At 41.0% G+C, this 23,270-nt stretch overlaps 2 long non-coding RNA genes across 2 annotated transcripts; both read right to left on the bottom strand.

Moving 5' to 3' along the window:
• Positions 1–957: 957 nt before the first annotated feature.
• Positions 958–3,715, bottom strand: LOC135633008 (uncharacterized). Its single transcript, XR_010494873.1, has 2 exons — positions 2,938–3,715; positions 958–1,225 (listed from the first exon to the last, which is right to left on the bottom strand). It is a non-coding gene; the product is annotated as an uncharacterized LOC135633008 (long non-coding RNA).
• A 3,961-nt stretch (positions 3,716–7,676) lies between these two features.
• On the bottom strand, positions 7,677–10,078 carry LOC135633004 (uncharacterized). The gene is made up of 2 exons (XR_010494872.1): positions 9,657–10,078; positions 7,677–7,944 (listed from the first exon to the last, which is right to left on the bottom strand). It is a non-coding gene; the product is annotated as an uncharacterized LOC135633004 (long non-coding RNA).
• Positions 10,079–23,270: the final 13,192 nt, after the last annotated feature.

Genomic DNA, 23,270 nt, shown 5'->3' with positions numbered 1-23,270 from the left:
CCTGGTGTCTTCCTAATCCTATATCTCCTGAAATGATATCACTTTGGTCGACTATCAATGCTATTCCAATTAGAAATAACTCTTCAAATACACTTATTAGGCCTCATGACAATGGTAAATTTAGTGCCACATCCGTTTGGAATCAAACCAGGCAAAAAAATAACAAGTGGATCCCAAGCAGTTGGACATGGGATAAACCGTGATCATAAAGACATTCCCTATGTACATGACAGGCCCTTCTTAATAAACTATATACAATAGATAATATTAAGAGAAGAGGCATCTATCATGTTAACCGATGCTCCCTTTGTTTGGAACAAGAAGAAACTATTGACCACCTCTATTTTGCTTGTGAATATACTAAATGGATATGGAAGGAGATTCTCCAGCGATTTGAACTCAATAAGCTGCCGTAACCAAACTTGCATCAAGAATTAGACGACCTCATACAAAGTTTCTCAAGAAAAGGACCTCTTACACAATTGGCAAAGGTTACTTTCAGATGTGCTATTTAGTAGATATGGAAGGAGAGATGTAGAAAAATCTTTGAGTGTCAATACACAAACAATGCTCAGCTCTTGACAGAGATTATTAGAGACTCAAGATCATGCATGGAGCATAATCTCAAAATGGAACACTTTACACGAAGAGAAAGAGATATTTTTGTCAAATTTAATTTTATAATTAGCTAAAGATCTTGGCAATGATGTTAAATGCTGTAACCACTTGTCACGCCCCAAAAATATCCATGATATTAAAAATTTTTTCATCATAACTAACCCAGGATCCAAACACACATTTGAGGTCACTAAGAAAACATTCAGATCAAAAATTTCACTTCTATAATCTACCAATTCATATCCCTGTGCAATTCATTAACATAGCACACATCACTCGATAATTCATACAATCTGAACTCGACTCATCAAAATAAAAACCACAATATAAATCCGCAAGTGGGGAAAATCTATGCAGTCACCACAATCATCGATTTACCATAAGTTCATATCCTTACACAAATTTAATTTAACATACCAAAACCCTATACATGAGGGATCCTTTAACTTACACAAAATCCACAGGTTTAGATTCATAGTCACATTTCATTAGATACAAGGTAGCTTATACACAACTACATATATGCTAACAAAAGTTCTGCCCAACGTCTTCTAAACTTTCCGCTGCCTCAGCCCATTCTTAACATTTAAGCAAGAGTTTCGCTATCCTGAAAAATTTATCAACAAATGGGGTGAGCATAAAGAGCTCAGCAAGTGACTAACATATCCATATCAAAATAGTACAATTTCCAAAGAGATGCAGTTTCAAACACAAAGCAGAATATACGATTTCGTATACATAATATCATTAGGAGCAGAATCATAATTGTCCTTTTTAATCATACATATTTGGTTCCTGACAGATGGGGCATAGAGTAATTGGAGCATATCAGAAACAAAGGAAACATATCGGAGCTTATCAATGGCATATAAAATGTTCCAAATCACATCAACGACATATGGAACATTACGAAGCAAAATCAACAGTGAATGATGCATTTCAGAGCATATCAAACTCATATGTCGTACCAAAGCTCAAACGTCGTCCTTGACGTTGCAATCATATCATAACTATCCAGAGCACGAACAGAAATAACTCACCAAAACTCTGGATGTCACATCAAACATATAGAGGGTGTAGTGGGATCTCAGTCAGAATGTGATTCATCCATTTCTGAATGACCACCTGACAAAAGTCTCCCACGTCTGGGAGCTCCATCCACCCACGTCTAGGTGAAGTCAAAGGGGCCGGCAGAGCATCGCAGGCTCTAAGCAATATCCCACAAAGCGGGACCCCACAAAGCGGGCAAATAGCGCATATCAGAATATCCCACAAAGCGGGACCCCACAAAGCGGGCAAATCAGCGCATACCCTTTACCATTTCTGGCAAAGGTCCAGACAATCCCACACACCAGAGTACAAAAGGACAGTTTCAACAAATTGCAACATATAACGGAAGCACACGCGGAACAACCAAACGTACATGTGCCTTTTCAAAAACAATGTGATGCAAGGAACAAATCTCTCACAAAATATTCATTTTAGGGAAAGAATTGAAAGCAAGAGTGTACAGGGATTCCAAGCAATCATAACCAGCTCAATTCCAATAAGAAGGTTAGGCAAATTCAAGTATCCAAAGGAAATGGAACAGAATACGCGAAATCGACCAAAGCTCGATTTCGAACAGAATTCCAGTGGCACATCAAACAAATATTTCAGAATAACAAATATGCTCCAATTCCCATAAGAAGGCTATGGTTGAACCATATATCAGTCTATATTCGGATGGAACAGATTTCATATGAAACAGGGCTCCCAACACAGAGTTACCTCTGATTTGGTAACGTAAGGTCAAAATCACAATCACTGGTTTGCAGACTTTATAGGATCGGATTCAACAGACGATAGGGTGAGCAATTGAACTCCAAAATTTTCAAACTATATGTCAAAAGAGAGGATTTCAAGTCTAGTTTCAAATAAACTCAGTTTGGTACAAATCAGAATTTTCAACAGGGAGTTATAGGCGTTTTAGTTTCGGAAGGTCAGAAATCTTGAACTCTGTTTTACAGCGTCTATAGGCTCTTTTGAAACAAATTTTTGGGTAAGTATTCGGTGTCCAAAATCTACAAAATCGGTGTCAAAAGAAAGACATACGAGTCTAATTTCAAACAAAAATAGTTCCTGCCTGAATTCTCATTCTGTACTAAAACTTAGGACCGAAACAGTGCTTAGGGGTCAGTTTACCGAAAACTTTCAGAATCCATAGTTCTATGTCCAAAGAGGAACTTATCAGTTTCTAAATAAAAATCTTCCAATTTATTTTAAAACAACATGAAAACAGAGTCTAATACATATGTAGGAAGGGGTTAGAACACTTGCCTTTGCAAATTTTGACCCGAAGTAACAAGATTTAAGCAAAAACCCTAAAAGCCCCAAATTTTCTTTCTCTTCTCCTTCTTCTTCTTCTTCTTCTTCTTCTTCTTTTCTTTCCCTGATCACCCACGAGCTGCCTCCTCTGCTTCCTTAACAACGAAGGCAGAGAGGCTTAAGCGGTGGAATTTGTCATTTGGTGCATTTTGCAGTTTAGTCCTCGTTTTTATCATATTCACGATTAGGTCCTTAGGGTTTACATATAGGTCCTCAGATTCTTTCTTTTTCTTTTCTTTTTTTTTTTTTTGAACAGATCTCCCAAATCTTAAAAATAAGTTACCTCTGATTCATACTCTATTTCTTTTGTCAATTAAAATAGATGCTTACATTATCACCAAAAAAATTATACGAACATTCGGAAATGAGGGGTGTTACACTCTCCCCCCCTTAAAAGAAAAATTTAGTCCTCTAAATTTATCGTACCTCTATTCGATGAAAAGACGAGGATACACCTTTTTCATTTCCTCTTCTAGCTCCCAAGTTGTCTCTTCTCCAGAATGATGTCTCCAATTTACTTGAACCAGTGGGATGACCCGATTCCTTAGGACTTTTTCTTTCTTATCAATAATCTGAATAGGCTCTTCCACATAGGATAAATCTTTATCGAATTCCACCAGCTCATACTTAATGAGGTGAGAAGGGTCATACATATACTTTCTAATCATCGAGACATGAAATATATCATGGACATGGCTCAATGCTGGTGGCAAGGCAATCCTGTAAGCGACAGAACCAACCCTCTCAAGAACCTCAAAAGGTCCAATAAATCTTGGGCTTAATTTTCCTTTCTTCCCAAACCTTATAATGCCTTTGGAAGGGGAGACTTTTAAGAATACAAAATCTCCGATTTCAAACTCAATATCTCGTCTTCTATTGTCAGCATAACTCTTTTGACGACCTTGAGCAGCTTTTAACCTTTTCCTTATAACTTGAATTTTCTCGGTAGTTTCTTGTACCAGGTCCGGTGCTAACAACTTTCTGTCCCCAACTTCCTCCCAACATATAGGTGTTATGCACTTTCGCCCATATAAAGCTTCATAAGGAGCCATCTGAATACTTGAATGATAACTATTGTTATACGTGAACTCAACAAGTGAAATATCCTTATCCCATTCGCCTTTCCAATCCATAACATAGGCTCTAAGCAAATCCTCAAGTGTTTGAATTGTTCTTTTTGACTGACCATCAGTCTGAGGATGATATGCAGTACTAAACTTAACTTTAGTGCCCATCGACTCCTGCAATCTTCTCCAGAATCTAGAGAGAAATCTAGAGTCTCTATCAGAGATGATCTCCTTTGGAACACCATGAAGTCTTACTATTTCACTGACATATAAATCTGCAAGTCTATCAAGCGAATAAGTCATATTAATCGGTAGGAAATGTGCAGATTTTGTTAACCTATCAATGATAACCCAAATAGCATCATGCTTCCTCGAGGTTCTGGGTAGTCCTGAAACAAAATCCATAGTAATACATTCCCATTTCCATTCAGGAATAACTAAAGGTTGCAACAACCCTCCAGGTCTTTGGTGTTCTACTTTGATTTGCTGACATGTTAAACATTTTGAAACATACATTGCAATTTCCTTCTTCATGCCTTCCCACCAATAATAACTTTGAAGATCTCTATACATCTTAGTGCTCCCAGGGTGTAGGGCGTACTTTGAAGTATGACCTTCATTTAGGATTTGATTCTTGATATCTAGTTCATTTGGTACACATACTCTCTCCCCAAATCTCAATAGGCCATCCTTTGAAACTTGAAATTGTGGCTTCAATTCCTTTTCTACTTCACTCCTCAAGTAGATTAAGTATGGATCTCGTAATTGTCCCTCCTTAATTTGTTGCATAAGATCAGACTGCACTTGAATGGAGGCCATCAAAATCATCGAGTCTTGCTCTTTCCTCAAAGCTTTCAAATCAAAATTTTCTTCTATTAGCTTCCATTGCTTCACGACCAGACTAGCCATAAAACTTGTAGATTTCCTACTAAGTGCATCAGCTACAACATTGGCCTTGCCTGGGTGATAACGGATGGTACAATCATAATCCTTCAGAAGTTCTATCCATCTTCGCTGCCTCATGTTTAACTCTTTCTGAGTGAAAATATATTTTAAACTCTTGTGATCAGTGAAGATTTCAAACTGTCGACCATACAAATAATGTCTCCAAATCTTTAGAGCAAAAATGATTGCTGCTAATTCCAAATCATGAGTTGGATAATTCAATTCATAACCTTTAAGTTGCCTGGAAGCATAAGCAATTACTCTCCCTTCCTGCATCAAAACACATCCTAGGCCCTTTCTTGAAGCATCAGTATAAACTACAAATCCCTCACTACCACTTGGAATAGTGAGAATAGGGGCACTAGTCAATCTACTTTTTAACTCTTGAAAGCTTTGCTCACAATCATCACCCCATACAAATTTCATACTCTTCTTAGTGAGTTTGGTGAGAGGTTGAGCAATTCGAGAAAATCCCTCCACAAATCTCCTGTAATAACCTGCCATGCCCAAGAAACTTCTAATCTCTGTTACATTTGTTGGTACTTCCCATTCAACTACAGCTTCTATTTTCTTTGGATCAACAGATATGCCCTCCCCTGAAATCACATGGCCTAAGAAAGCAACTTCATTCAACCAAAATTCACATTTGCTGAACTTCGCATACAACTTCTTTTCTCTTAGTATGGACAGCACATCTCTCAAGTGTTCCTCATGCTCCGGATTATTCTTTGAATACACCAATATGTCATCAATAAATACAATTACACAGATATCCAAGAGCGGTTGAAATATCCTATTCATTAGTTCCATAAAAGCTGCAGGGGCATTAGTCAAACCAAAAGGCATCACCAAGAATTCATAATGACCATATCGAGTTCTGAAAGCTGTTTTTGAAATATCCTCCTCCTTGATCTTTAACTGATAGTAACCTGACCTCAGGTCAATCTTAGAGAATACTTGTGCACCCTGCAGTTGATCAAACAAATCATCAATTCTAGGTATAGGATATTTGTTTTTGATGGTCACCTGATTCAACTGTCTATAATCAATACAAAGCCTCAATGTTCCATCCTTCTTCTTCACTAATAGTACCGGAGCACCCCATGGGGATACACTGGGTCGTATGAAACCCTTATCTAATAATTCTTGTATTTGCTTCTTTAATTCTTCTAGCTCAAGTGGTGCCATTCTGTAGGGAGGCTTAGATATTGGGGTTGTACTGGGGGCTAGATCAATAGCAAATTCACCCTCTCTATCTAGAGGTAAACCAGGCAAGTCATCTGGAAATACATCAGGGAATTCTTTGACCACTGAAATTTCGTCTAGGTGGGTTTCCTGATTTGAATGCTCCTTTACACACACCATATAACAAAAACAACATTTCTGCATAAGATGGTAAGCTTGAAGTGCGGATATTAAGCAAGGAGGCAAATCATGCTTAATGCCCTCAAAGAAAAATATAGGCTGATCTGGTATGCAGAAAGTAATTATTTTTTTGTAACAATCAATACTAGCGTGATGAGAAGATAGCCAATCCATGCCAAGTATAATATCAAAACCCTGGATCTCTAGGAGAATCAAATCAGCAAGGAATTCGTGGTCTCCTATAGAGATCAAACAAGATGGGTAGACCAAGTTTGTTGCCAATGAATCTCCAACAGCAGTTGTTACATATAACATATAATCCAGGGGTTTAGGTGGAATATCCAAGTGACAAGCAAAGTATTTTGAAACAAACGATAAGTTAGAGCCGGGATCAAACAAAACTTTTGCATTTCTTTTAGAAACATGAAGAATACCTTCCACCACTGATTTAGAAGCTCTAGAATCTTGTTCAGTGATAGCGTATACTCTAGCATGGGCTGAGGGTCTAGGAGACAGTGGCTCTCTTTTCCTGTTCAGTGGGCAATCTTTTATTTGATGACCTAGCTTTCCACAATTAAAACATGCTCCAGTCACCCGAAAACACCGACTTGTCTCATGATTTAACCCGCATTTTTCACATAACTGAGTCCTCCCCCATGGTTTCCTTTTCTCAAATCCAGATGTCTTAAACCTCTTGTTACTATCTTCGTATTCATTTACTCTCCTGCTTTTGCTAGTAAATTTGTCCCTTTGGTTCTTGCCAATGATTTCTTGAATTTCCTCCATGTCTCTTTCAATTTTCAAAGCTCTTTCTACCGTATCAGCATATGTTTGTAATTTTAAAGCTGACATTCGGCTTCTTATTGCCGGCCGTAATCCCCTTTCAAACCTTCTTGCCTTTCTAGATTCATCATCAGTCATATGTGTGGCAAACCTAGAGAGCTCAGTAAATTTAGATTCATACCTTGCTTCCTAAAACATCAAAAGAATATTTTCTTTGATTAATCTCTAAATGAATAGTCAATAAACCTCAAATAAAGATAATATTCTTAGTGATTCTCAAATCATGCTCTGATACCACCTCTGTCACGCCCCAAAAATATCCATGATATTAAAAATTTTTTCATCATAACTAACCCAGGATCCAAACACACATTTGAGGTCACTAAGAAAACATTCAGATCAAAAATTTCACTTCTATAATCTACCAATTCATATCCCTGTGCAATTCATTAACATAGCACACATCACTCGATAATTCATACAATCTGAACTCGACTCATCAAAATAAAAACCACAATATAAATCCGCAAGTGGGGAAAATCTATGCAGTCACCACAATCATCGATTTACCATAAGTTCATATCCTTACACAAATTTAATTTAACATACCAAAACCCTATACATGAGGGATCCTTTAACTTACACAAAATCCACAGGTTTAGATTCATAGTCACATTTCATTAGATACAAGGTAGCTTATACACAACTACATATATGCTAACAAAAGTTCTGCCCAACGTCTTCTAAACTTTCCGCTGCCTCAGCCCATTCTTAACATTTAAGCAAGAGTTTCGCTATCCTGAAAAATTTATCAACAAATGGGGTGAGCATAAAGAGCTCAGCAAGTGACTAACATATCCATATCAAAATAGTACAATTTCCAAAGAGATGCAGTTTCAAACACAAAGCAGAATATACGATTTCGTATACATAATATCATTAGGAGCAGAATCATAATTGTCCTTTTTAATCATACATATTTGGTTCCTGACAGATGGGGCATAGAGTAATTGGAGCATATCAGAAACAAAGGAAACATATCGGAGCTTATCAATGGCATATAAAATGTTCCAAATCACATCAACGACATATGGAACATTACGAAGCAAAATCAACAGTGAATGATGCATTTCAGAGCATATCAAACTCATATGTCGTACCAAAGCTCAAACGTCGTCCTTGACGTTGCAATCATATCATAACTATCCAGAGCACGAACAGAAATAACTCACCAAAACTCTGGATGTCACATCAAACATATAGAGGGTGTAGTGGGATCTCAGTCAGAATGTGATTCATCCATTTCTGAATGACCACCTGACAAAAGTCTCCCACGTCTGGGAGCTCCATCCACCCACGTCTAGGTGAAGTCAAAGGGGCCGGCAGAGCATCGCAGGCTCTAAGCAATATCCCACAAAGCGGGACCCCACAAAGCGGGCAAATAGCGCATATCAGAATATCCCACAAAGCGGGACCCCACAAAGCGGGCAAATCAGCGCATACCCTTTACCATTTCTGGCAAAGGTCCAGACAATCCCACACACCAGAGTACAAAAGGACAGTTTCAACAAATTGCAACATATAACGGAAGCACACGCGGAACAACCAAACGTACATGTGCCTTTTCAAAAACAATGTGATGCAAGGAACAAATCTCTCACAAAATATTCATTTTAGGGAAAGAATTGAAAGCAAGAGTGTACAGGGATTCCAAGCAATCATAACCAGCTCAATTCCAATAAGAAGGTTAGGCAAATTCAAGTATCCAAAGGAAATGGAACAGAATACGCGAAATCGACCAAAGCTCGATTTCGAACAGAATTCCAGTGGCACATCAAACAAATATTTCAGAATAACAAATATGCTCCAATTCCCATAAGAAGGCTATGGTTGAACCATATATCAGTCTATATTCGGATGGAACAGATTTCATATGAAACAGGGCTCCCAACACAGAGTTACCTCTGATTTGGTAACGTAAGGTCAAAATCACAATCACTGGTTTGCAGACTTTATAGGATCGGATTCAACAGACGATAGGGTGAGCAATTGAACTCCAAAATTTTCAAACTATATGTCAAAAGAGAGGATTTCAAGTCTAGTTTCAAATAAACTCAGTTTGGTACAAATCAGAATTTTCAACAGGGAGTTATAGGCGTTTTAGTTTCGGAAGGTCAGAAATCTTGAACTCTGTTTTACAGCGTCTATAGGCTCTTTTGAAACAAATTTTTGGGTAAGTATTCGGTGTCCAAAATCTACAAAATCGGTGTCAAAAGAAAGACATACGAGTCTAATTTCAAACAAAAATAGTTCCTGCCTGAATTCTCATTCTGTACTAAAACTTAGGACCGAAACAGTGCTTAGGGGTCAGTTTACCGAAAACTTTCAGAATCCATAGTTCTATGTCCAAAGAGGAACTTATCAGTTTCTAAATAAAAATCTTCCAATTTATTTTAAAACAACATGAAAACAGAGTCTAATACATATGTAGGAAGGGGTTAGAACACTTGCCTTTGCAAATTTTGACCCGAAGTAACAAGATTTAAGCAAAAACCCTAAAAGCCCCAAATTTTCTTTCTCTTCTCCTTCTTCTTCTTCTTCTTCTTCTTCTTCTTTTCTTTCCCTGATCACCCACGAGCTGCCTCCTCTGCTTCCTTAACAACGAAGGCAGAGAGGCTTAAGCGGTGGAATTTGTCATTTGGTGCATTTTGCAGTTTAGTCCTCGTTTTTATCATATTCACGATTAGGTCCTTAGGGTTTACATATAGGTCCTCAGATTCTTTCTTTTTCTTTTCTTTTTTTTTTTTTTTGAACAGATCTCCCAAATCTTAAAAATAAGTTACCTCTGATTCATACTCTATTTCTTTTGTCAATTAAAATAGATGCTTACATTATCACCAAAAAAATTATACGAACATTCGGAAATGAGGGGTGTTACACCACTGGTAGTCTTGGCACATCTTAATTTGTTCGTTACAGTTAGGAGTTAAAGTCTACAACATGTGTAGTCATAACTACCACAAGTGTACTCAATGAGTTACCTGACTTTGTTTATGACTTGTATAGACAAAGCTATTTGTAGAAACTATACACATAATCAATTTACTTTTACTTACCAAAAAAAAAAATTCATATGGTCTTGATTGACAGGGATTGTTGAAGCATGATAAGATTATTGCGGCACAATATTCTTATTAGTACTTGTTGGGGCAGCCTCGCTAAAGAGGTTTGTTGGGGCATGAGTTTGTTGCGACAAAATATCCTTGTTGGCAATGTTTGTTGCGGCTTGAGTTTGTTGAGAAAGAATATCCTGGCTAGCGAGATTTGTTTGGGCCTGAGTTCGTTGAGCAATTGTGGACAGATCCGTTGATATTGGAAGAAATGAAGTTCCTGACTTGTGCTTCTTCTGTCCACTGGTATCATGGGAATCTTCTGTTGTGGAATGCTCAGACATTATAGGAAGAGGTAAAGTTTTAGATTTGTCCTTCTATCTGCGGTGCTGTCCTTGCGAGTCGGAATGCTCAATAGTCTTCGCCACCATTGGTGCTACTACCATTAGCGAAGACTCGCTTTGTTGCTGAGGCGCTTGACGTGGTCGATAGAACTTTGTGATCGGTTTTGGAGATTGCTGACAAGCTCCATTTGCATGACCAAAGGATATGCAACGCTGACATCGTTGTGGCTTCCAGGAATATGAGGCATGTACCTTCTGAGTGTTCCCATCAAGATCACAATAGAAAACCTCATTAGCAAGATCTTCATCGGAAGAAACCAGTACACATGCTCGTGCAAATGCTAATCTCATATGAGCTGCTGTTGCTTTGTTGATGAGAGTGGCTGTCCCAGAGTGCTGCATAACTTTGCAATAGAATGTCGACTCCAAATATGTAGAGGAAGACCTTGAAAGGATACCCATAATGGAATAGACTGTAGGCTATCTAACTCCAAACGGACATTAGGAGACCAGCGTCGTAGAATCATTGGATGGCCGCGAATAGTCCAGAATCCTTCGAGGACCCGTTGCAAATCTTATTCTGAGTATAGCTTGCAAACAAAGAATCCTTTCTCCAGCATATGAAGATCAAATGATGATATTACCCATCGAGTTTTGATAAATGAGGATAGTGGGAAATAAGATGTTTTGAGACCTACCACATAGCCAACAATCGCCATAGACCATGTCTCAATAAGCTCTACTGAATCAACAGTCTCGTATACAGTAATTTTCTTATCAGCCTGAACTTTTGGAGTAAAGAATACCAAGCTTAGATCCGAACTTCTAACCGGAGCCTTGCAGAGGCTAGTCCAAGGCCGAGGGTCACTGTAAATGAGAGCAAGCTGCCGTGATCTAGAGCACGACCTGCTTCGATGCTGCTTCGTCGAAGGAGTTTCTCTCTAGAGAGGATATGGTGGAGGAGCAACTTTAGGGGTAACGGTATGGAGTCTTGCCATCGTATCAACCCTCCCGCCACCGTCGCCAGCCCTAGGGGTCGCCGCTGCCATGTTTGATCCCTCTTCTAGTCGCCGCTACAGAATTGTCGCCATAGTGTCACAGACTTAGCTGGTTTTGCCTAAGTCGTGCGGCACCCTTGCGTGTTCGTCCGCAAAGTTCAGCCTTCCCGAAGCCTCCTAGTGTCCCTTAGGACCAATAAAAGAGAGAACGCCTCAATCGGGACCCACAAGCAAACATCTCCCAAAAATACTTCATAGACAATGCAAATTACAAACAGACTTTACAAGCTCTGAACAGTTGCACAACAAAGGGTAAAATGGTCCATTATAGATTAAAAATCTCTCACACGTGTCGACATGACACAACCTTTATTTACAAGCCTAAAGAGGCCACCAACCCAACTAAAATGAGACTATTAAGCCTTCGGCCGCCCCTCTACATGCTGTACAAGGCATGAACATGACAAAAAATATGGACATACATAAGCATTACATTAAATATCTTGTTTAGAAGTTTGTCCATGACATTCTCCCCCACTTATTCCTTCAACGTCCTCGTTGAAGCCTTTGTCGACACTACAACTCCCCGCCTTTGCTGAGTCTTCAATCTTCTGCTCCAGCTACAAAGCGCCTCTTAGCTCCTAGCTACTCTCTACTGCAGTTTTTGAGTAGTCGAACCTTTGATCCACCATGCTGCTTCAACTCCCCAATGACTCTGACTCTGGTGTGGGGTTGGCTGAGTTATGTTGATCCTTGTTGATTCCTATGGATCCTCCAAATGAAGGAAAAGACCATCCTTACTGCGCCAATCTCTCAAATTCCTCATGCTACTTGAATTGGGTGGATGCTTGTTGGAGCTTTAACGAGCATCGTCTCGCAAACTTTTGAAGTTTTGGGGCCTTCCTCCATAAAATTTGCTCATTGACTCTTCTTTCACTTAGTTGTCACATCCAAGTAGATTCGCATCACTTCCGCTTTCGATTGGCATTTCGTTGGGAAATGAAGCGGACAATCTACTCTCAGTAGCACTGATCACCGTTGGTGAGGATTTGACAACTATTATCTTCCATTATCTTTGAAGGGTCTTTGAACTTGTGCAGAGCTCCTCTGCTGGATAGATAAGCGAATTGGGGTACTCGGTTTTGCCCATTCTCTTAATAGTTGAGAAGGCAAAGATTACTTGACTTCGTCCGCCTCCTCGATGTTGTACTCCATGTATCGAGCTAGTTACTAGCCTTCGCTAGCTCTTTGCTCACACTTCTGAAGCACTTGAAGTGTTTGCACTCCTTGCGTTGAGTTAGTTACTATGATTCACCTTCTCAATACCATCGAACTTCTGGAATGCAGGAAGTTTTCACCCTAACTTGGAGTAATTCTCTCTTAGGTTTGGTCGCCTCTGGGATTATACCTTCTTCTCCATCAACCCTGTCGCCTACTCCACTGAGTAGCAAAGGTACAGCACCGTGTACTGCCTGCTTCGTTCCTTGGTTATGCACTCTTGCATGACCCGAAGTCCTTCACATTCGGCTATCTTGATGAGAAGCTCATTAACACCGGTCTTACGAAGTTCCTTGGCCTCTGCCCTTCAGCCTTGTCTCGGTACTTGGAGATTGCCTCTGCATGCTCCACCTCCTCGGCCCCTTTCACGACCAAGCACTCTCCCTCAATGAGAGCAAGGGATCAATGACTTTCACGAAAGTCCCGCCTCTACGGTACCATGGCGCTGCCATGTCCATGGCCCTACTATCCGTCGCCTCGCATCTACATCCCATTTCTTCACGATCAGTAGATATGTCTCCATGGCACTCCTCTTAGTCCACCTCCATTCTAACTGATGCTTGATTTTGGGTAGCTAAGTCCCTCTGGACTCGTCGTCGCTTCCTCACCCTTTTCTACCCCTTGCTTCAACACCTCTGTGTTCTCCAACTAGTCCGTTTGGTCGATGGAAAGACATACTGCAACTCCCATGCATGGCCTCTGCCATCACGTTGTAGGGTTTGCACCGATTCTATTCTCCTTGTCCTTGTCCTCTAACGTGCCGGGCTCCCTTAAGCGAATATGAGCTCTAGAGCAGTCCAACTCTCTAGTTGCTTCGATCATACCTCTGCATGATCAAGTCCCTCCCATGGAACTCACTAGTACTTGCATTTGAACTTTTCCCTTAGTGGAACATAGCCCTTATATGCTAATAACCAAGGCTTTCATCCGATGCAAAATTTGATACACGCACGGAAGACCCGCCTCTACGGTACCATGGCCTTCACTCCTTGAATCCATAGCCCTTCTTGCCGTCGTGTTGTTCACCGAAGTGGAGCTTCCAGTAGCTCCCGATCATACCTCCATATGATCTAATCCCTCATGGGACTATGTCATGTGTATCGCATTGCCGCGAACTATTCTACCACACCCCGCTGCACCATGTCGCCTCCTGGTGACATCTCCATTGCATTCTGATCCTTATGGAATAAACTCGAATGGTGAACCCTCCATGTGTGGCCTCTGCCAATATATCGTAGTGTCTCTTCCACCTTCAATTTTGTTCGCTCCTTTGGCAATCGACCCTCATCCACGCACTCTTGGGTCACACCTAGATGAAGCACCGCTTTAGGACAGTTCGTCGCCTAGTAGCTCCCGAAGTCCACCGACTTTACTGTAATTTGTGCACCATTGTCTGGATCCTAGGCCTCTGCCCCTAACAGTACAATCTCCGTTGCACACTGTTTACATCATGACAACTTGAATGGCAACACTATGGCATATTCTTCAAGAGTACCTGTTGAATCTCGGATTTTGATGATGAAGTCAATTGTCATTTGTTATCTAATCTATGTGTTGAGATAAGTGTGCAGGATTAACTACGATGAGAGTAAGACAAGGAGCAGGTGTTGCGCCGGAGTCAAAATCATGATCACGTTGGGAGTTCGAGAGTTGGACGGAAGTTCGGACGGTCGTCGGAGGTTCAGCGAGAACAGATCCGAGAAGTCCAGAAGCTTGCCAAGCGAAGCTCGTCGGAACTCGCCAAGCGGATCGTCGCAAAGTCCAGGAGTATGCCGGATGTCCGCAGAAGGATCACCGAGGGTTTATCGGATGATCGACGGAAGTTCGCCGGAAACTCGTCGGAAGAAGCGATTGACGCATCGGAGCAAAGCTGCAGAAGTTGTCTTAGAGTTAATCGTAGTTAGCACGATGATTAAGCTTGAAAATGGGAGGTGATCCCATTAGCTTAATCTTGGGGCAATTGGGCCCCTGAAAAGATTCAAATTGGGCCGAATGGAGCGAACCATTCGGACCCTGATTGCACCAGGCGGTGCAACCGCCTAGGACAGGAGGTGCAACCGCCTGGGCTGCGGGACTGGGCGGTGCAACCGCCCCAGCCAGGCGGTGCAACCGCCCAGGCCATGTCTTCCAGCGGGACTGGGCGGTGCAACCGCCCCAGCCAAGAGGTGCAACCGCCCAGGGCTCAGTCTCCAAGCGAGACTGGGCGGTGCAACCTCCTCTGTCAAGAGGTAGCACCGCCAGAGCTCAAGTTTCGAGCTCTGCCAAGAGGTGCAACCACCGAGCTCGGTCTTCAAGCTCTGGCAGAGAGGTGCAACCTCTTTGGACAGGTGATGCATCGCTTGAGCTCGGTCTTCGAGCTCTGGCAGAGAGGTGCAACCACCTCTGGCAGAGAGGTGCATCAGCCTGAGCTTAGTTTCGAGCTCTGCCAGGTGATGCAACCACCGAGCTCAGACTTCGAGCTCTGCCAGGCGATGCAACCACTGAGCTCAGTCTTCGAGCTCTGGCAGAGAGGTGCAATCGCCTGAGCTCAGTCTTCGAGCTCTGCTAGGCGGTGCCACCTCTCCAGTCAAGAGGTGCAACCGCCTGATCCTGGAATTCCGGGATTTGATCGTTTTGAGCTCCAAATTTGAATTGGGTTGGGGCCTATAAATACCCTACCCATTCAACACTGAAAGGATACAGATCCACACCGAATTGTTGATCTTTTCTGTGATTCTAAGAGCTCAAATTTGTGTAAAGTCCTAAAGTTCTCCTCCTTCTGTTCTTTAAGTCTTGAGTTGTAAAGAGAGGAGAGAAAGGATCTGTAAAGGTTGTCTCCTAAGCCTGTCAAAAGGAGAGAAACTGTAAAAGGGCAGTTAGCCTTCGCCCATTGAAGGAAGGCAGCTAGTTGACGTCGGTGACCTCGTCGGAGGAGGAAGCCAAAAGTGGAGTAGGTCAAGACTGACCGAACCACTCTAAATCTCTGGTTTGCTTTTACCTTGAGCACTTTATCATTACTGCAAACCTCCTACATTGCTACTACCCTCTGCGCCTTTACGAACGAGTTTCTAAGCTCTGATCTTTCAGAATCTGCATTCAAACGTAAATCGTGTTTTCGTACGATCTTCACACTGCAGTTTACGCTTACATTCGGATTCCATTTATAACTGCAAACTGCTTTCTACGTAAAACGCTTTTCAAGGTTCAAAACTGCTTTTAAACGCAAAACTACATTTAGACGTAAAGTTACGTTTAGACGTAAAACTGCATTTAGACGCAAAACTGCATTTAGACGTAAAACTGCGTTTAGACGTAAAACTGCGTTTAGACATAAAATTGCGTTTAGACGTAAAACTGCGTTTAGACGTAAAACTACGTTTAGACGCAAAACTGTGTTTAGACGTAAAACTGCGTTTAGACGTAAAACTGCGTTTAGACGTAAAACTGCGTTTAGACGTAAAACTGCGTTTGGACGTAAAACTGAGTTTAGACGCAAACTGCGCTTAGACGCAAACTGTGCTTAGACGCAAACTGTGCTTAGACGCAAACTGCGCTTAGACGCAAAACTGCGCTTAGACACAAACTGCACTGTGATTCTGCTTTTATATCGAAATCGTTTTTTATCGGACGAACGCAGCTTTCGTTTTTAAATTACTGTAAGATTTCCACTGCACTAATTCACCCCCCCCCCTCTTAGTGCTCTCGATCCTAACAATTGGTATCAGAGCAAGGTTAACTCTCTAACGGATTAAAACCCAAGAGAGATGGCATTCGCCGGAAACCAAGAGGGGCATTCTATTACACGTCCACCCATGTTCAGTGGAACGGACTACACCTACTGGAAGACCCGAATGAGGATCTTTCTTATTTCTATGGATTTTGAACTGTGGAACCTTGTTGAAAATGGATTTTCAAAATCTTCTCTTCCAATGATCGATTGGAACGATTCGGAGAAGAAGGCTTTCGCTCTTAATGCAAAGGCTATGAATGCCCTATTTTGCGCACTTGATAAAAACGAGTTTAATCGTGTTTCAACTTGCGAAACTGCATTTGATATTTGGCACACACTTGAAGTGACCCACGAGGGCACAAGTAGAGTGAAAGAGTCAAAAATCAATCTGTTGCTGCATTCTTTTGAACTTTTCCGAATGAAACCGAGTGAAACCATTGGCGACATGTTTACCCGTTTCACGGATGTCGTCAACGGTCTAAAAGGACTCGGAAAAAGTTTTTCGGATTTTGAACTCGTAAATAAAATACTAAGATCCCTTCCTAAAAGTTGGGATCCTAAAGTCACTGCCATTCAAGAGGCAAAAGATCTGCGCAACTTCCCTCTTGAAGAACTAATCGGGTCATTAATGACCTACGAAATGACTTGCAAAGCTCATGAAGAGCAAGAAGACATCCTTCCAAAGAACAGGAAGGATATGGCACTTAAAACTTCTGAATGCCACTTGAGAGAAAACTCAAGTGATGAGGACTGTGATGATGACTTGGCACTTTTGACAAGAAAGTTTAAGAAATTCTTCAAAAGAAACAAGTTTAAAAACGATGTGAAAAATAAACTTGAACCCAAGAAGGACCAAGTGATCTGCTACGAATGTAAAAAGCCGGGACACTACAAGAATGATTGTCCCCAAGTCAAAAGAAGAACATCAAAGAAGAAGTCTCTTCAAGCAACATGGGATGACTCGAGCGCATCTGAAGAAGAGGAGTCCAACACCGAGCAAGTTGCTCATTACGCCTTAATGGCCATCGGAGAAGAGGTAATGGATTTATTAGATGCTGATTTATCTTTCGATGAATTATTAAATGCCTTCAATGAATTATTTGACGAATGCAAGAGTATAAGTAGAAAATATAAATTGCTGAAAAAGATGCATGATAGTCTTACTTGTGAGTTTGATAAGTTAAAAGTCGAACATCATGATAGTTTAAATTCATGTATCAAATGTCATGATCTAGAAACTATGCAAAAAGAAAACCTGCTACTCAAGGACACCTTGAAGAAATTCGAGGTTGGTAGCAAGTCATTAAACATGATTCTTGCAAACAAGGGTCACATTCCAAAAAGGAGCGGGATTGGATTTGTGAGAAATCCTCACCAAAATCCAACCACCATCATAAAAGGCTCCATCTTACATGTTCAACACCAAACCAAGTGCAACTTTTGTTGCAAATCTGGACACAAGACACATTGTTGTCCATTCAAGAAAATAAGTCCAAACAAATTAATTTGGGTTCCTAAAGGAACCATGATAAACTCTATGCAACATGATAGAAAATGTAGATCTATTTATGAGGCACCCAAAAGCAAATGGGTTCCTAAAGATCATCCCTTCCTATAAAAACATTAAAAGTCTAGGCCGGAGCAAGAAATAATATTCTACTCCTTGACTCTCAATGGTCATAAACCAAGAATCAAAAAGGAACTCGCAACGCTTAAGTAACAAGTGGAAGTTGTGAAATCACAAATACGATACAACCTTATTAGAAACGTATGATATCCAAATTCACATAAATATGTCATGATCTTAAAAGGGATACCAAACAAACATACGTATGCACGTTAAAAGATCTATCTTGATCGTACAAGAGCTTCTTCCTTAAATAAAAACTCATACGAAATCATGTAACAAACATTAATTGCTCTGAAACTCTCCTCAAGGCAAAGGCTCCCTAATCAAATCATATTAGGTGCTCACTGGCTGCAGGCGGTGGCACCTCTCCAGCTGGCGGTGGCACCTCCAGCTATCACGGGTTGCCAGAGGTTGCACCGCTCCAGCCAGAGGTGCAACCGCCAGCAGCTCTACCCTTTAAACCCACACTAGGGCCGGCTATGGAACCGACCCCAACTCACCCCCATTTCCTCCTCTACTCTTCCAAGTCTCCTCCATTCCCATTTCACTCCTCTAAGCCTTCCAAATACCTCCCATTTCGGAGCAAAACATCAAGAATCCTTCCTTCTCTTGAAGATTTCACAAAGGTACTCTCTAAGAAGCTCTTAAATTCTGTTTTGTTCTTCATTTACTTTAGCTTATCATCATCCCTCTAAACAGCAGTAGTTATGGGATCTAGAAGATTCTCAAGGGACAAGGGAAAGAGGAGATTAGTAGAAGAGTTTGATTTCACTCTTTTCGATTCAAAATACCATGCTGAAAAATTTCCCTCTTTCGAACTTAGATGTATTACTAAGGGAAAATACGTAGATCTAAATGAACTAAGAGACTTAGAGACCATCCAATGGTTTGCGAACCTAGATCTACTTCCAATCTTGCAGATTAATGAACCCATCTATCCTAGGCTTGTTAGATTATTTTACAATAACATACAAATAGATGATGAAGGAAGAATGTCCACCTATCTTTTGGGACAACACATCTCAATCACTGATAAATTCATTTGTGATATGATAGGCATTCCCATAAAAAGCAAAGGACTCTACTTTAGAGGATCATGGGATGATGAAAGTATTGGAACATCCTATGTTGAAGCCTTAAGAACAATCTTTGCCAATCCTAACATAGCATTGGTTCCTAAAAGTTGTGAACATCTATTGCCTTTGAACACTAAGATACTTCATTATATCATGACTAGTATAATTCTTCCTAAGCAATACCATCATGATGAAATAAGTCAACTAGAATTAGGAACTATGTACTCTATCTTGAAGGGACATGACATCTGTCTTGGCTATCTTATTCAACAAAATATGTTAGAATTATCTACGAAAGATATGATGCTCCCATATGGTGGAATAATTACTAGAATAATGAAAGCTTACGACATTCAAATACCACTAGAAGAAGAAGTAATGAAAGTAGATAGATTCAGCATAATAAACAAAAATCTACTTCACCGACTAAGATGTCACTATAGAAACGGTAATTGAGTTAGAATGCCTAGAAGAACTGATCCCCCTCAGCCTGAACCTGAACCTGAACCAGAGCCGGAAACCCCAGTCTTTAGGAGTACCCAATCTCCTCCGATCTGTCCCTTTGAGGAAACACATCCGGTTGAGCAAACTCACACATCATCCATCGAAGATATCGGGATTCGGATGGACCGATTTGAACAAAGACAAGAACGGCTTGAACTTCGACAAGATCAAATCCTAACCGAGCTGCAGCAAATCCATCGACAATTTGACTCTTTACTTAGGCACTTTAATCTTCCACCCCATGAATGAGCTTGTATGAACATCTGCTGTTTTTGATATGACATGTTGTAAACTCCTTATGTTATTCATGAAGGACTTTGTTTTTATGGTTACCTGATATGCTGTACATATGTTACCCTGATATGGTTATCTTTGTTTGTGTAAGCATATTTGCAAACATCTCTTGTTGTTTATCTCGGATTTTGCACTGAAACTAAAAAGGTTTAAAAGCCTATGCCTTGAAAAATATGAAGCAACTTACCAATGTAGTTGATAAGTCAGCAGTATGACATTGATATGGTTGCTATTACTAATATGATTGCTATCATGCCCTTGTATCCTGGTCATCTAAGAAACAAAACTCGGTTGCTCTATCAACAACCGAAGCTGAATACATTGCAGCAAGTGCATGCTGTGCACAAGTTGTATGGATGAAAAACACTTTAGAATATTACAAAGTGAATCTTAAAGATATTCCCATTAAATGTGATAACACGAGTGCAATATGCTTAACTAAAAATCCTATACAACACTCAAGAACAAAACACATTGATATTAGACATCACTTTATACGAGATCATGTCACTAATCATGATGTAACCATAGAGTTTATTGATACCAAACATCAACTAGCTGATATCTTTACAAAACCCCTATGTGAAGAATGTTGATGTGTCCGAATACTTAAACTAGTTAGAATTATTTTTCGGATGTTATTACATGCCTTGACAACGCTTGATCAAATAATATGTTGCAAATTATGTGACAAATATTTTTAACCAAATGCATGTAAGAAGTTCATTTTTCGGTTTGTATGCTAAAAATGGGATGTTCCTGTACACTCTTATGAAAACTTTTTGAAAAATGACCTTCCTCTTTCAAGCAACAAACAATAAAGAGATATTCAAAGAATTATATGTGTCATGACTTCCTTTATGTGCTTGATAAATGCTATTATGCTTTTTGTTGATGACAAAGGGGGAGAAACATATGAATTGATAAAAACTATGTCATAGCTGAACTGCCATAATCATGTCTATGTCATAGTTGCAAATACTTGAGTGATGCTATAAACAATGTTATAGTTATGCCATCCTTGCATCACCAAGAGATATGTGAACATGTGCTATAGTTTGCATCATGTCTTGATTTGATATTCTATATTGTGAAGAAAATGCAAACTTGCTAGAAAATCTCAAATGTGTGCATCATGTAAAAAGTCCTTCGTAGCTTTATATGATTACATGATGAATAGTTACAAACACTATCATACAAACTTAATGATGTATGTCATGCCTTGACATCATACTTGAAGAGATACATCATGATGGGCATCATGATGGGAGCATTGATAAGTTTAACTGATCTAACTTATCAATACGTCACTTGAATTCTTAGGTCTTGAATTAAAGGTTGACTTATCTCAACTATCGCATATAGATAGGGGGAGTTAAGGACAACTCCTTTATCAATTGATTGTCATCATCAAAAAGGGGGAGATTGTTGAATCTCGGATTTTGATGATGAAGTCAATTGTCATTTGTTATCTAATCTATGTGTTGAGATAAGTGTGCAGGATTAACTACGATGAGAGTAAGACAAGCAACAGGTGTTGCGCCGGAGTCAAAATCATGATCACGTTGGGAGTTCGAGAGTTCGACGGAAGTTCGGACGGTCGTCGGAGGTTCAGCGAGAACAGATCCGAGAAGTCCAGAAGCTTGCCAAGCGAAGCTCGTCAGAACTCGCCAAGCGGATCGTCGCAAAGTCCAGGAGTATGCCGGATGTCCGCAGAAGGATCACCGAGGGTTTATCGGATGATCGACGGAAGTTCGCCGGAAACTCGCCGGAAGAAGCGATTGACGCATCGGAGCAAAGCTGCAGAAGTTGTCTTAGAGTTAATCGTAGTTAGCACGATGATTAAGCTTGAAAATGGGAGGTGATCCCATTAGCTTAATCTTGGGGCAATTGGGCCCCTGAAAAGATTCAAATTGGGCCGAATGGAGCGAACCATTCGGACCCTGATTGCACCAGGCGGTGCAACCGCCTAGGACAGGAGGTGCAACCGCCTGGGCTGCGGGACTGGGCGGTGCAACCGCCCCAGCCAGGCAGTGCAACCGCCCAGGCCATGTCTTCCAGCGGGACTGGGCGGTGCAACCGCCCCAGCCAAGAGGTGCAACCGCCCAGGGCTCAGTCTCCAAGCGAGACTGGGCGGTGCAACCTCCTCTGTCAAGAGGTAGCACCGCCAGAGCTCAAGTTTCGAGCTCTGCCAAGAGGTGCAACCACCGAGCTCGGTCTTCAAGCTCTGGCAGAGAGGTGCAACCTCTTTGGACAGGTGATGCATCGCCTGAGCTCGGTCTTCGAGCTCTGGCAGAGAGGTGCAACCACCTCTGGCAGAGAGGTGCATCAGCCTGAGCTCAGTTTCGAGCTCTGCCAGGTGATGCAACCACCGAGCTCAGACTTCGAGCTCTGCCAGGCGATGCAACCACTGAGCTCAGTCTTCGAGCTCTGGCAGAGAGGTGCAATCGCCTGAGCTCAGTCTTCGAGCTCTGCCAGGCGGTGCCACCTCTCCAGTCAAGAGGTGCAACCGCCTGATCCCGAAATTCCGGGATTTGATCGTTTTGAGCTCCAAATTTGAATTGGGTTGGGGCCTATAAATACCCTACCCATTCAACACTGAAAGGATACAGATCCACACCGAATTGTTGATCTTTTCAGTGATTCTAAGAGCTCAAATTTGTGTAAAGTCCTAAAGTTCTCCTCCTTCTGTTCTTTAAGTCTTGAGTTGTAAAGAGAGGAGAGAAAGGATCTGTAAAGGTTGTCTCCTAAGCCTGTCAAAAGGAGAGAAACTGTAAAAGGGCAGTTAGCCTTCGCCCATTGAAGGAAGGCAGCTAGTTGACGTCAGTGACCTCGTCGGAGGAGGAAGCCAAAAGTGGAGTAGGTCAAGACTGACCGAACCACTCTAAATCTCTGGTTTGCTTTTACCTTGAGCACTTTATCATTACTGCAAACCTCCTACATTGCTACTGCCCTCTGCGCCTTTACGAACGAGTTTCTAAGCTCTGATCTTTCAGAATCTGCATTCAAACGTAAATCTTGTTTTCGTACGATCTTCACACTGCAGTTTACGCTTACATTCGGATTCCATTTATAACTGCAAACTGCTTTCTACGTAAAATGCTTTTCAAGGTTCAAAACTGCTTTTAGACGCAAAACTACATTTAGACGTAAAGTTACGTTTCGACGTAAAACTGCGTTTA

Source organism: Musa acuminata, chromosome BXJ3-3, assembly GCF_036884655.1.
Source record: "Musa acuminata AAA Group cultivar baxijiao chromosome BXJ3-3, Cavendish_Baxijiao_AAA, whole genome shotgun sequence".
Lineage (NCBI taxonomy): Eukaryota > Viridiplantae > Streptophyta > Magnoliopsida > Zingiberales > Musaceae > Musa > Musa acuminata.
Note: the sequence above shows the minus strand (reverse complement) of the source record. Positions and strands in the feature narration are given on the sequence as shown.